A 13,363-nucleotide genomic window follows, 5' to 3' on the forward strand; every position below is an offset into this window, starting at 1 on the left:
CGTTAACGGATGACTCCTGTTGAAAAACAATTGGCTCAATCCGGTATGGGTGGGTAGAGTTCACTCTTTAAAACCGTCGGATTGGTCCATGATGTGCAAACTCCACCCTCCAGCACACCAGTTCACACCAGCTGAATTAAATCCAGAGATTGAAATGAAGTTCATTGGCTTGACAGCTGTACATAATTAGCCAGCCAGGTTAGAAGGGTCTGGGACTCCTTTATGAGGTGCAACCAAAACAGCTGTTAGACAAAGCAACAGGGATATTCTTGCAGGCTGTCTGTCTAGCATTAATTCTGAATACTGTTGTGGTTTTGATCACTAAGATGGCTGTGACTTTTGGACTCTCTTTGAGGTTAGTTTTTCAATGTATTCATCTGGTTGGTTTACCTTGTTTTAAAGTGTTCACTGGTTATTTATGTATAACTGTCTGAATGTTTTGTAGTGTTTCTTGGATTTGCTGCCTGCTAATTGGAGGGATAACTTGTTTAAGCCTTAAAGGTGTGTTTTTGTTTACAATACTTCAGTTCAAATCACAGTAGTCTATTTCCGATAGCTTAAAGCTGGCATTTTACCACAATGTTTTCTTTGTTTCCTAGGTAATGCTAATGGGCATGCTGCCTACACTGGACCTGAACCAACTGGAACCTATGCCCAAGCAAGTGTGGTGTCTGGGCCAAATGCTAAAGCTACTGGCCACAATGCCTTGTCAAGTGTGAAGTCCGGTCCAAATGCCTCAGCAGATGCAACTGCCAACCGCGCCTCAGCAGAAGCTTCCGGCCCCCGCGCCTCAGCAGAAGCTTCCGGCCCCCGCGCCTCAGCAGAAGCTTCCGGCCCCCGCGCCTCAGCAGAAGCTTCCGGCCCCCGCGCCTCAGCAGAAGCTTCCGGCCCCCGCGCCTCAGCAGAAGCTTCCGGCCCCCGCGCCTCAGCAGAAGCTTCCGGCCCCCGCGCCTCAGCAGAAGCTTCCGGCCCCCGCGCCTCAGCAGAAGCTTCCGGCCCCCGCGCCTCAGCAGGTGCGGCCGGCCCCCGCGCCTCAGCAGAAGCTTCCGGCCCCCGCGCCTCAGCAGGTGCGGCCGGCCCCCGCGCCTCAGCAGGTGCGGCCGGCCCCCGCGCCTCAGCAGGTGCGGCCGGCCCCCGCGCCTCAGCAGGTGCGGCCGGCCCCCGCGCCTCAGCAGGTGCGGCCGGCCCCCGCGCCTCAGCAGGTGCGGCCGGCCCCCGCGCCTCAGCAGGTGCGGCCGGCCCCCGCGCCTCAGCAGGTGCGGCCGGCCCCCGCGCCTCAGCAGGTGCGGCCGGCCCCCGCGCCTCAGCAGAAGCGGCCGGCCCCCGTGCCTCAGCAGAAGCGACAAGCCTTGAACAGACGGCCCGACCCCTCAACAAGCTAGATAGGGAGATCATAATTTGGTTTGCCCAACTCCTTAATCGTCTTTCCCCTGTTACAGTGCCTCCTTTTGAAGAAAAGGGCAAAGGTAACTGAGGTGGGGAAATATGCCAACTAATGCACTTGTTTGAAATGAGGTTCTCCTTCACTGGCGCATAGTCATGCAAATTGTTTTACATGGGTGGACGCTACATTGGTAGGAATTGTTTTTATAACCATACGACTAAAATTGACACCTGATTTGGCGATATTGCTGACACTTTTAGGTTCTACGGTTATGCTTTTGATTTAGCCTGGTGTTCCTGCTACTCTTGCATGATTTGCTCAATAAACCATTTGACTTTCTAAATACCTTGTCCTTCAAATATGTTCTCTTCTGCCTACCATGTGAACCACACTTGGCCAAACACAAAGAAATACAAAACATAGAAAAAGAACATAGAATGCCCACCCAAATCACACCCTGACCAAACCAAAATAGAGACATAAAAAGCTCTCTACGGTCAGGGCGTGACAGTACCCCCCCCCCCCCCCCCCCCCCCCCCAAAAGGGGTCATAGTAGTTTGTGGGCCAAACCATTTTGGACGCCACCTATACGTTCTCGTGAGAAGACCGATTTTCGGGGATGTCTCATGGTCTGACAAACATCGCTCTAGCTCTGCCACCTTTTTTAACGCAAATGCAACATCCAATGCAAAAAGCCAGATATCTCCATCTTAAATTGACGGATTTTGATGGAATAAAAAAAGAAAAGTTACTTAAATTGATGCAAATTAAAAACACAGCGACAGTGAACCATGAATTAATTTCAGTGTGTGTGTGTGTGTGTGTGTGTGTGTGAGTGTATGTGTATGTATGTGTATGTGTATGTGTATGTGTGTGTGTGTGTGTGTGTGTGTGTGTGTATTGATAGGGGCTATTGAATGCAGAATGACTGGACAACAAGCTAATTTCTGGATTTTGTTTCAGAACAAGTAAAGGGAGAGAGAGTCATGCCACAAAGGGACCAAATGGCAGCCTATTCCGTAGGGCACTGGTCAAAAGAAGTGAACAGGGTGCCATTTTGGACGACACAAGGGACTAGATGTGAATTCAGAACAGGACAATAGTCTTTCCATAATAGCCTATCTTTTTTATGTTAATGTGTTAATTCCCTGGTTTAAGACTTTTAACGGAGTGATTCTTATATCAGCTGGCGCAAGGCAGCTCGGGCCTCGTCCCCCACGCACTGCCCTCGGTAACAGCCACATGTCAGAATACCTCCCTGCCTCTTCATCTTTCTCTGAACACATTGAATAACATAAATAGGTATCATAAAACAATATGTCAAAGAAATGGGCTTCAGTATTTTCTCAAAATATGATTTATTTAATGTCAATCTTTGAATTGTCCTTTTTTTTCTTGTTGATTTTTCATCTCCAGATGTATTCAGGACATGCTGAACTTTATTGTTCTGTTTTGTGATTCATTATAAACAAAAACAAACAATTTGCATAACAAAACAGGATGAAATATACCGGCCAGAGATAAACATTAGGCTGATTATGAAGATGATGTGGGAGCTGACATGGAGGAAGACAAGAGTGTCTTTGGGGCCTTGGGTTACCTTTGTGGTGGCAGGTAGCCTAGTGGTTAGAGCGCTGGGCCTAAAGGTTGCTGGATTCAATCCCTGAGCTGACAAGGTAAAAATCTGTCATTCTGTAGGCCGTCATTGCAAATAAGAATTTGTTCTTAACTGACTTGCCTAGTTAAATAAAGGTTACACACATTACCTTTTCTAATGTATCCCTGTATCTGTCCATAGTGTATCCCTGTATCTCTCCAGAGTGTATCCCTGTATCTCTCCATAGTGTATCTGTAACGGTTTTCTTCCAGGGGTGAAGGAGAGGACCAAAGTGCAGCGCGGCTAGTGTTAAACATGTTTAATAAAGAACAAGTGAAACACTACAAACAACAATACAAAATAACAAATGTGCAAAAACCGACACAGACCTATCTGGTGCAGACAATCACAGAGACAGGAAACAAACACCCACAAAATCCCAACACAAAACAAGCCTCCTATATATGATTCTCAATCAGGGACAACGATTACCATCTGCCTCTGATTGAGAACCATATTAGGCTGGACATAGAAACAGACAAACTAGACACACAACATAGAATTCCCACCCAGCTCACGTCCTGACCAACTAAACACATACAAAACAACAGAAAACAGGTCAGGAACGTGACAGAACCCCCCCCTCAAGGTGCGAACTCCGGGCGCACCCCTAAAACTCAAGGGGAGGGTCTGGGTGGGCATCTGTCCGCGGTGGCGGCTCCGGCGCAGGACGAGGACACCACTCCACCACTGTCTTTGTCCCCCTCCTTAGCGTCCTTTGAGTGGCGACCCTCGCCCACGACCTTGGCCTAAGAATCCTCCCCAAGGCCCCCACATGATTTAGGAGGTAGCTCAGGACAGAGAGGTAGCTCAGGACAGAGAGGTAGCTCAGGACAGAGAGGTAGCTCCGGACTGAGTGGCAGCTCCGGACTGGGTGGCAGCTCCGGACTGGGTGGCAGCTCCGGACTGGGTGGCAGCTCCGGACTGAATGACCGCTCCGGACTGAATGACCGCTCCGGACTGGAGGGCAGCTCATGACTGTAGGGCAGCTCATGACTGTAGGGCAGCTCATGACTGGAGGGCAGCTCATGACTGGAGGGCAGCTCATGACTGGAGGGCAGCTCATGACTGGAGGGCAGCTCATGACTGTAGGGCAGCTCTGGCAGCTCCTGACTGGCTGGCGGCTCTGGCAGCTCCTGACCGGCTGGCGTCTCTGGCAGCTCCTGACCGGCTGGCGTCTCTGGCAGCTCCTGACTGGCTGGCGTCTCTGGCAGCTCCTGACTGGCTGGCGTCTCTGGCAGCTCCTGACTGGCTGGCGTCTCTGGCAGCTCCTGACTGGCTGGCGTCTCTGGCAGCTCCTGACTGACGGACGGCTCTAGCGGCTCCTGACTGACGGATGGCTCTAATGGCTCGGGACAGACGGGCGGCTCTAATGGCTCGTGGCAGACGGGCGGCTCTAATGGCTCGTGGCTATTTAATATGTCTCATTGACCATTTCCCCATACATTTACTTGAGAAGCCGCAACTGAAATAATTCCCATTTCTAATTTTCTCCTAATTCACTTTGAATCCTGATCACCATGCGTCCAACAGTAGTAAAAATAAATGACAGAGAATGTCATTTCTGGTTCAGATAAATGACATCACATGTTGATCTCCACCAATCTCTAGGCCCTGGATTAAACCATGAGTTGTAATTACTGATGCTAAGGGTTCTGTGGCTAGGGGGAAAGAGAACACAAAGTCATCCCTCTGGATAACTTAAATGATTCAAAGATCGGCCCATTTATTTATACAGATGCTTTGGGGGAATTGTACAATAACTCAACCCAGGAAATAAATAACGCACCAAAACCAAACTTTTTTTAAACAGCCACCAAATATGCCCATTCCACCCAATCAAATGCTTTTTCAGCTTCTTTTGATTCTGCCACATATGGAACGTTCCAGTGCCTGGTATGATAGATTATATTAATAAAACCAGTGGAGATTGTCTGAACACATCCTGCTCCGTATTAACCCTGTTTGATCTGAGTGAATCAACTTTTGCATCACTGTTTCTATGCGAAAAGCCAGTACCTTAGCAATGATTTTGTAATCCACATTCAAGAGTGATACTGGGCGGAAGGATCCTCATGACAATGGATCCTTATCTTTCATTTTAAGTACTTGTAGGGTGATCGTAGTTCATTTTTCTCTAGAGCTGCTGTGAGCATAAGTAACATAGGCTTTAGTAATTTAGGACGAAAGTGTGTATAACATTCCACTGGGAATCCAACATTACCAGGGGATTTCCCAATCTCTAGATTATTGACGGCCTCCAAAAATTCACCTCGGTAATGTTTCTATCCGTATTTATTTTGTCTGGTTCCCTTATCATTGGTAAAATGGAAATCATCTATATCCTCCTTTCAGCTTTTGTTTTTGAAATTGTTAAAGTTCGTGATAAAAATGTTTTAATGACTGAGTTGATTTCAGACGGATCCATTTGTTATGCTACCATCTGGGTTTGAATTTTATAGATGGTCCGTTCTAAAACAAGCATTTTTCCCCTGCACTTTCACCTTGCTCAATGTATTGTTGTCTTGGATATCATGGGAGCAATCTCTGCAGATCAGGTGTTTTACTGTGTTATAGTGAAGCTTCAAAGTGTTCAACTGTTGAAGGGTGGTCGCATTTCTATCTAAACTGTTTTCTTTCTAAGTCTAATTCTTTATGGATCTTGTTTTTCTTACGTGAAGAGCAAGACATGATACAACCTCTCATATATACTTTAGGACAAGGACAACAGTTCGTTATCTACATTTATTTCCAAAAACCTGTCTATCTGTGTGTTGAGATATGAGGTAAACTCCTTATCTCCAAGTAATATTGTGTTGAATCACCAAGTCTTTGCTATTGGCATAGGAGGTTTGGGCTTTACCATGAAGGACTATGGGTTATGGTCAGAATTTATTCTAAGAAGGTATTTACATTCAGAAACACAGTCAATTAAAGAAAAGTTTACAATAAAAAAACTTAAATGATTGATTATGAGTTGTAAATATATCAGGGAAAGGAATATTCTCTTTCAGTAGGATGTGTCACCCCTGCTCCCGGTCTCCCTGTCTGGCTCTCGTGAGCACCAGGCTGCCCTTCATGACGCTCACCTGTCACCATCAATAAGAGCATCAGTGCTCATTGAACTCACCTGGACTCCTTCACCTTATTGTTTGCCCCTATCTATATCTGTCTGTTCCTCCATTGGTTCCCCCGTGTCAGCATTAATGTCGTTGTGTGTTCATGTCCAGACGCTGTCCTGTCCTGTTTCATGTCCGTTGTTAATTAAATGTTCACTCCCTGTACTTGCTTCTCGTCTACCAGCGTCGATCCATACAGGATGATTATATCTCCACAGTTCACATAGACCCATCTCTTTGATGTTGTGATGTAATACCTTAGACATGTTAGGAAGAGGATATACTGTAGTTTAGTCGAGGACTTGTCTAGAGTTACATCCCGTACACAATTCAAATCACTCCCTATATAATATTCCTGTTACATTGAGATAGTTTTCGTATATTAATGAACTTTGGTTCATCTTCATTTGGGAAACAACAGTTCAGAAAATAGATTTTTTTCTTGTGCCAGATTTCCTTTATGCATTATATAATGTCCATTTGGGTTTGTAGTAAGTTCTATAGAGGAGAATGTGGAAGGGAATGCAACCCATCCCAAGCATGTAAACAAATACGTGCACAAAATCTCTCCCGAGTGGCGCAGTGGTCTAGGACACTGCATCTCAGTGCAAGAGGCGTCACTGCAGTACCTGGTTCGAATCCAGGCTGCATCACATATGGCCATGATTGGGAGTCTCATAGGGTGGCTCAAAATTGACCCAGGTTTGGCCGGGGTAGGCCGTCGTTGTAAATAAGAATTTGTTCTTAACTGACTTACCTAGTTAAATTAAAATCGTAAAGCTTTTTGTGTGCATGGAAAATGTTTTAGATTTTTTTATTTCAACTCATGAAAGACAGGACCAACACTTTACATGTTGCGGTAATTTTTTTTCTCTCAGTATTATATATATATATATATATATATATACTGTATATATATATATGGAAAATCATAAGTCGTATTTGATATATATATATATATACACTGCTCAAAAAAATAAAGGGAACACTTAAACAACACAATGTAACTCCAAGTCAATCACACTTCTGTGAAATCCAACTGTCCACTTAGGAAGCAACACTGATTGACAATAAATTTCACATGCTGTTGTGCAAATGGAATAGACAAAAGGTGGAAATTATAGGCAATTAGCAAGACACCCCCAATAAAGGAGTGGTTCTGCAGGTGGTGACCACAGACCACTTCTCAGTTCCTATGCTTCCTGGCTGATGTTTTGGTCACTTTTGAATGCTGGCGGTGCTTTCACTCTAGTGGTAGCATGAGACGGAGTCTACAACCGCTACCTCCGCCTTTGTGCAAGGAGGAGCACTGCCAGAGCCCTGCAAAATGATCTCCAGCAGGCCACAAATGTGCATGTGTCAGCATATGGTCTCACAAGGGGTCTGAGGATCTCATCTCGGTACCTAGTGGCAGTCAGACTACCTCTGGCGAGCACATGGAGGGCTGTGCGGACCCCCAAAGAAATGCCACCCCACACCATGACTGACCCACCGCCAAACCGGTCATGCTGGAGGATGTTGCAGGCAGCAGAACGTTCTCCACGGCGTCTCCAGACTCTGTCACGTCTGTCACATGTGCACATGTAGAGGGTCTGGGTTGCTGCGTATTCAGCTCCATTCCAAACCACTGCGGAGTGAGTGTCAGCACTATGTGTCCATGCTATGTGCAGTCAACTGGTATAATTACTACATAGTGATTATAATTAAATTCTCTTGGGTATGTGAGACAGTAGCGTCCCACCTCGTCAACAGCCAGGAAAACTGCAGGGCGCCAAATTCAAAACAACAGAAATCCCATAATTTAAATTCCTCAAACATACAAGTATTTTACACCATTTTAAAGCTACACTTGTTGTAAATCCAGCCAAAGTGTCCGATTTCAAAAAGGTTTTACGACGAAAGCACACCAAACGATTATGTTAGGTATGAGCCAAATCACAGAAAAAGACAGCCATTTTTCCAGCCAAAGAGAGCAGTAACAAAAAGCAGAAATAGAGATAAAATTAATCACTAACCTTTGATGATCTTCATCAGATGACACTCATAGGACTTCATGTTACACAATACATGTATGTTTTGTTCGGTAAAGTTCATATTTATATCCCAAAATCTGAGTTTAGGCGGGACGATACTGTCTCACTTGGCAAAAAGCCTGAGACAATGCAGAGCACCATATTCAAATGAATTACTATAAAATCAAACTTTCATTAAATCACACATGAAAGATACCAAATTAAAGCTACACTGGTTGTGAATCCAGCCAACATGTCAGAATTCAAATAGGCTTTTCGGCGAAAGCATACGATGCTATTTTGAGGATAGCACCATTGTAAACTGAGAGATAAGCATATTCCAACCCTGCAGGCACGACACAAAACGCAGAAATAAAAATATAATTCATGCCTTACCTTTGACGAGCTTCTGTTGTTGGCACTCCAATATGTCCCATAAACATCACAAAGGGTCCTTTTGTTTGATTAATTCCGTCGATATATATCCAAAATGTCCATTTATTTGGCGCGTTTGATCCAGAAAAACACAGGTTCCAACTTGCTCAAACGTGACGACAAAATATCTCAAAGGTTACCTGTAAACTTTGCCAAAAAATGTCATACTACTTTTGTAATACAACTTCAGGTATTTTTTAACGTTAATAATCGATAAAATTGAAGACGAGATGATCTGTGTTCAATACAGGATTAAAACCAACCGTAGCCTGCCTTCTGGTCATGCGCTTCTATCTCACAGGACACCTAGAGTGACTCGACTTCAAGATGGCCGTATTTCTTCATTACACAAAGGAATAACCTCAACCAATTTCTCTAGACTGTTGACATCCAGTGGAAGCCGTAGGAACTGCAAGCAAGTCGCTTAGAAATCTTCCCAATTAAAACACTTTGAAAAGAGAGTGACTTAAAAAAAAAAAACATCTGAATGGCTTGTCCTCGGGGTTTCGCCTGCTAAATAAGTTCTGTTATACTCACAGACACGATTCAAACAGTTTCATAAACTTCAGAGTGTTTTCTATCAAAATCTACTAATAATATGCATATCTTATTTTCTGGGGATGAGTAGCTGGCAGTTTAATTTGGGTATGCTTTTCATCCAAACGTGAAAATGCTGCCCCCTACCCTAGAGAAGTTAAGGAGCTGCTTCTTTTTTTTTTTGGTTACTACATGACTCCATATGTGTTATTCTACAATGTTTTGATTTGTAATTTTTTTGGGGGGTTACTATATGGCTCCATATGTGTTATTCTACAATGTTCTGAATGGTTTAAACACATTTTTGGTTACTGCATTACTCCATATGTGTTATTCTACACTGTTGTGATTGGTTTAACACTTTTGTGGTTACCACTGAATTTGGTTTGTGTGTTTTTTTGTCGTACATTCATCTCTGTTGTTCACCGTACGTTAACGGATGACTCCTGTTGAAAAACAATTGGCTCAATCCGGTATGGGTGGGTAGAGTTCACTCTTTAAAACCGTCGGATTGGTCCATGATGTGCAAACTCCACCCTCCAGCACACCAGTTCACACCAGCTGAATTAAATCCAGAGATTGAAATGAAGTTCATTGGCTTGACAGCTGTACATAATTAGCCAGCCAGGTTAGAAGGGTCTGGGACTCCTTTATGAGGTGCAACCAAAACAGCTGTTAGACAAAGCAACAGGGATATTCTTGCAGGCTGTCTGTCTAGCATTAATTCTGAATACTGTTGTGGTTTTGATCACTAAAATGGCTGTGACTTTTGGACTCTCTTTGAGGTTAGTTTTTCAATGTATTCATCTGGTTGGTTTACCTTGTTTTAAAGTGTTCACTGGTTATTTATGTATAACTGTCTGAATGTTTTGTAGTGTTTCTTGGATTTGCTGCCTGCTAATTGGAGGGATAACTTGTTTAAAGCCTTAAGGTGTGTTTTTGTTTACAATACTTCAGTTCAAATCACAGTAGTCTATTTCCGATAGCTTAAAGCTGGCATTTTACCACAATGTTTTCTTTGTTTCCTAGGTAATGCTAATGGGCATGCTGCCTACACTGGACCTGAACCAACTGGAACCTATGCCCAAGCAAGTGTGGTGTCTGGGCCAAATGCTAAAGCTACTGGCCACAATGCCTTGTCAAGTGTGAAGTCCGGTCCAAATGCCTCAGCAGATGCAACTGCCAACCGCGCCTCAGCAGAAGCTTCGGCCCCCGCGCCTCAGCAGAAGCTTCCGGCCCCCGCGCCTCAGCAGAAGCTTCCGGCCCCCGCGCCTCAGCAGAAGCTTCCGGCCCCGCGTCCTCAGCAGAAGCTTCCGGCCCCGCGCCTCAGCAGAAGCTTCCGGCCCCCGCGCCTCAGCAGAAGCTTCCGGCCCCCGCGCCTCAGCAGGTGCGGCGGCCCCCGCGCCTCAGCAGAAGCTTCCGGCCCCCGCGCTCTCAGCAGGTGCGGCCGGCCCCCGCGCCCTCAGCAGGTGCGGGCCCGGCCCCCGGCTGCCTCGAGCAGGTGCGGGCGCGGTCCCTCCCGGCGCCTCGAGCAGGTGCGGCCGGGCCCCCGCGCCTCAGCAGGTGCGGCCGGCCACCCGCGCCTCAGCAGGTGCGGCCGGCCCCTCGCGCCTCCAAAAAAAGCAAGGTGCGGCCGGCCCCCGCGCGTTGTCAGTGCGAGGTGCGGCCCGGCCGCCAGCGCACGCAGCAGGTGCAGCAGCCTCAGCTGCGGCCGGCCCCGCGCCTCAGCAGAAGCGACAAGCCTTGAACAGACGGCCCGACCCCTCAACAAGCTAGATATAGGGAGATCATAATTTGGTTGCCCAACTCCTAATCGTCTTTCCCCTGTTACAGTGCCTCCTTTTGAAGAAAAAGGGCAAAGGTAACTGAGGTGGGGAAATATGCCAACTAATGCACTTGTTTGAAATGAGGTTCTCCTTCACTGGGCGCATAGTCATGCAAATTGTTTTACATGGGTGGAGCTACATTGGTTAGGAATTGTTTTTATAACCATACTGACTAAATTGACACCTGATTTGGCGATATGCTGACACTTTTAGGTTCTACGGTTATGCTTTTGATTTAGCCTGGTGTTCCTGCTACTCTTGCATGATTTGCTCAATAAACCATTTGACTTTCTAAATACCTTGTCCTTCAAATATGTTCTCTTCTGCCTACCATGTGAACCACACTTGGCCAAACACAAAGAAATACAAAAACATAGAAAAAAGAACATAGAGAATGCCCACCCAAATCACACCCTGACCAAACCAAAATAGAGACATAAAAAGCTCTCTACGGTCAGGGCGTGGACAGTACCCCCCCCCCCCCCACCCCCCCCCCCCCAAAAGGGGTCATAGTAGTTTGTGGGCCAAACCATTTTGGACAGCCACCTATACGTTCTCGTGAGAAGACCGATTTTCGGGATGTCTCATGGTCTGACAAACATCGCTCTAGCTCTGCCACCTTTTTTAACGCAAATGCAACATCCAATGCAAAAAGCCCAGATATCTCCATCTTAAATTGACGGATTTTGATGGAATAAAAAAAGAAAAGTTACTTAAATTGATGCAAATTAAAAACACAGCGACAGTGGAACCATGAATTAATTTCAGTGTGGTGTGTGTGAGTGTATGTGTATGTGTATGTATGTGTATGTGTATGTGTGTGTGTGTTGTGTGTGGTGTGTATTGATAAGGGGCTTATTGAATGCAGAATGACTGGACAACAAGCTCATTTCTGGATTTTGTTTCAGAACAAGTAAAGGGAGAGAGAGTCATGCCACAAAGGGACCAAATGGCAGCCTATTCCGTAGGGCACTGGTCAAAAGAAGTGATCAGGGTGCCATTTTGGACGACACTAGGGACTAGATGTGAATTCAGAACAGGACAATAGTCTTTCCATAATAGCCTATCTTTTTTATGTTAATGTGTTAATTCCCTGGTTTAAGACTTTTAACGGAGTGATTCTTATATCAGCTGGCGCAAGGCAGCTCGGGCCTTCGTCCCCCACGCACTGCCCTCGGTAACAGCCACATGTCAGAATACCTCCCTGCCTCTTCATCTTTCTCTGAACACATTGAATAACATAAATAGGTATCATAAAACAATATGTCAAAGAAATGGGCTTCAGTATTTTCTCAAAATATGATTTATTTAATGTCAATCTTTGAATTGTCCTTTTTTTTCTTGTTGATTTTTCATCTCCAGATGTATTCAGGACATGCTGAACTTTATTGTTCTGTTTTGTGATTCATTATAAACAAAAACAAACAATTTGCATAACAAAACAGGATGAAATATACCGGCCAGAGATAAACATTAGGCTGATTATGAAGATGATGTGGGAGCTGACATGGAGGAAGACAAGAGTGTCTTTGGGGCCTTGGGTTACCTTTGTGGTGGCAGGTAGCCTAGTGGTTAGAGCGCTGGGCCTAAAGGTTGCTGGATTCAATCCCTGAGCTGACAAGGTAAAAATCTGTCATTCTGTAGGCCGTCATTGCAAATAAGAATTTGTTCTTAACTGACTTGCCTAGTTAAATAAAGGTTACACACATTACCTTTTCTAATGTATCCCTGTATCTGTCCATAGTGTATCCCTGTATCTCTCCAGAGTGTATCCCTGTATCTCTCCATAGTGTATCTGTAACGGTTTTCTTCCAGGGGTGAAGGAGAGGACCAAAGTGCAGCGCGGCTAGTGTTAAACATGTTTAATAAAGAACAAGTGAAACACTACAAACAACAATACAAAATAACAAATGTGCAAAAACCGACACAGACCTATCTGGTGCAGACAATCACAGAGACAGGAAACAAACACCCACAAAATCCCAACACAAAACAAGCCTCCTATATATGATTCTCAATCAGGGACAACGATTACCATCTGCCTCTGATTGAGAACCATATTAGGCTGGACATAGAAACAGACAAACTAGACACACAACATAGAATTCCCACCCAGCTCACGTCCTGACCAACTAAACACATACAAAACAACAGAAAACAGGTCAGGAACGTGACAGAACCCCCCCCTCAAGGTGCGAACTCCGGGCGCACCCCTAAAACTCAAGGGGAGGGTCTGGGTGGGCATCTGTCCGCGGTGGCGGCTCCGGCGCAGGACGAGGACACCACTCCACCACTGTCTTTGTCCCCCTCCTTAGCGTCCTTTGAGTGGCGACCCTCGCCCACGACCTTGGCCTAAGAATCCTCCCCAAGGCCCCCACATGATTTAGGAGGTA

Source organism: Salvelinus namaycush, chromosome 24 (genome assembly GCF_016432855.1).
Source record: "Salvelinus namaycush isolate Seneca chromosome 24, SaNama_1.0, whole genome shotgun sequence".
NCBI lineage: Eukaryota > Metazoa > Chordata > Actinopteri > Salmoniformes > Salmonidae > Salvelinus > Salvelinus namaycush.